The sequence below is a fragment of the Papaver somniferum genome, chromosome 10 (assembly GCF_003573695.1).
Source record: "Papaver somniferum cultivar HN1 chromosome 10, ASM357369v1, whole genome shotgun sequence".
Classification (NCBI taxonomy): Eukaryota; Viridiplantae; Streptophyta; class Magnoliopsida; order Ranunculales; family Papaveraceae; genus Papaver; species Papaver somniferum.
Window position 1 is genome coordinate 23,792,503 of NC_039367.1, and position 2,665 is coordinate 23,795,167.

Sequence of the window (2,665 nt, forward strand, 5' to 3'; positions counted from 1 at the left end):
TTTTTTTTTTTTTTTTTTTGTTTTTTTTTTCATGGTATCTCAATCACTCTAATTCACCCTAGCATTGGTAACAACTTGAATCGTGGGCCCCACCTATCACTTAGAGAAACATGGTTTAAAAACAAAACAAAATAAAAATAAAAATATAAGTGAAAAGGACTCAACGAGATATGGTGAAACTATCATGTTATTTCTAACACCCGAGCTCTGTGCTTTTATGAATAGACTCTTTAGATGTTTCCATCTATTCAGATTGGTTCATCAACTCCTACAACCAAAATGCTTCCATCCACTTAGATTGGTTAGTGCAATCCTAAATAGGCATAAATTTCTAAGCTCCTTTTGAGGGTCACGTGTTGATTGGAGGATTCAGTGTGCCAGTGAAGTATGCGAAGCTATATACTAAGATATGGAGAAGGTAGCACATTTCCACGACCAGGAAGGTTGATAGTCGTTTTTCATTGGTTAAGCGTGTGGAGGAAACCTTATCTTCAATCCATGACATGTGTAGTGTGACTGGACACACTTTTTCTGGAGATGTAATCAAAAGCTGGGAATTCCATTGGGATATGTGTGTGAAATTCGATTTTAACGCCTCCTGGTTCTGTGAAGGATTTTCCAAAATCCAAAAGATGCAAACTGAAATGGTTGGCCTTCCGCGGATTTCATTAACCAGCAAAAGGCGGAAATCGAGAGGTTATCCCGGGAGCTGAAGTTGAAGCAGGATGCTCTACAAAATATGAAGGATGCTTTCTCCAAGAATAATGGGTTATTTTTGGGCAATTTCCCTTGAATGCTTTTATTTTTCCTGAACCTCCTCTTTTAGTTTTTTTTTTTTTTTTTTGAAAGGCAAAAGACGCCTCTTTTATGGTTTGATTTTCTGGTTTTTGGATTGATAAATGATTGTTTCCTATAGGAGTTTTTGGATTATTTTTGGAATGGATTACTATTTTTGGAATAATGGCACTTGGATCAACTGATATGTTGGAATCCGAATTACGAATGTGAGTAGCACAATTATTTTAGAAAAATTATGAAACGGTGAATGTAACACGAAAAGGGAAATTATGGGATGATATGAAATCTTGGGATAATTGGGTTATCGATTTCCACTGTCAATACGGAATTGATGCATGTACACACCTTTAGTAAATTGAAAGCAATAGGTTGGGTAAACATTGTCTGACAAAACTTACTCGCTTTAGGGTCTTTCAATGGAACTGAATCTTCAGGGATAAATATGAGTTTTCTGTGACGTCATCCTTGCTGCAAGAAGTTCTCAGTCATTCTTTATTGTCTGTGAAACATCTTCATGTCGATCCGTGGTAAGGCGGAGGATCTCTAGTCCCTAGAAGCAATTCCCACGAATCTATCTTTTCTTGGACGATACGCTTCAAACGCATTCACTGGTAGGATGATGGATAAATATGTGATAATGGCAATACCTTGAATCTAGCATTTCCTTATCAGTGGGTGGACGCCATACCGGGGGTACTATGATGTTTGACAGGAGCTTCAAGATTTGATGCTCGGTGATGAGGCGAACGTTGGATGATGTGATGGATCCAATCTGACGGCTCTCATGGAAATGGGTACGGATATTGGAAATGGATTTGGGTAAGGGTTTTGGGCCTTGGGTATGCCAAGCCCATGTCTTCTTTAAGGACAATTCTTCCTATTCAAGCCCACTTCTAGTTGATCCGGCTCTTGCAAACATCATTCTTCGCTGCCTTTCTGCGGGAGTCTTTGCCGTTTCTTTGCTCTTTTCGCTCCGTGAGTTAACCAGGCTTTATTTAGTACCTAAAAATGCAAAATTAATTGAGAAAGGTATTTATTCTTGAAAACAACGAAAACACAAAATATGGGATAAAATGGAGCGTTAATGCACAAATGATGAGTTAAATGCCAATAAAAAGGTGCAAATATATACAATATTTGGCACTCATCAAATACCCCCAAACCTGAATTTTACTTGTCCTCAAGTAAAACAAAACTAAGGAAATCCTACCTATACCACTGTCGCTGGTCTCTCGATTGCATTTAGCGAATGCAATAAGCCTTTTAAACCACTAAGTGTCCCTAGTGGACGAGTTGAAGTCTCGTGAAGGTTTTTTTAGAACATACCTACAAAGTTCTAGGACAAAATATAAGCTCAGATTCCATGAAATGTGACATGTGCAAGACAGTAGAAGCTCACAGCAAAATGGAGATGTCAATCTAGCTATCAAAGGCACAATCCTAGCACTGATAACAAATAAAGACATGTGATAAGAGTGTATAGTGTATCTACACATGTGTAAAGAAAGATCGTATGCTATGACTACTAATCACCAAGAGATAGTTTCTCAGGCTAAGAACCGAGGTCGAAATCTAGCTAGCTGTCCGGACTTTACGAGAATTGTGAATGAGTTGGAGGTATTTCACAATTACTCGCGTTGTACATCAATGGCATACACCCTTCCTTGCTTATAACACAAAAACAAAAAAGATGACTCTTTACATGACTCTTATTTACATTGACTACTCTCTTTTATTTTTGGAACAAGAGAGGATGGAATTGATAAATACTTGATTTTTTTTTTTTTTTTTTGAAAAAAAATTATTTACAACATGGTATCTCTTTTGATACATAAGCAAAAAGAAACAAAAAAATTACATGACACTT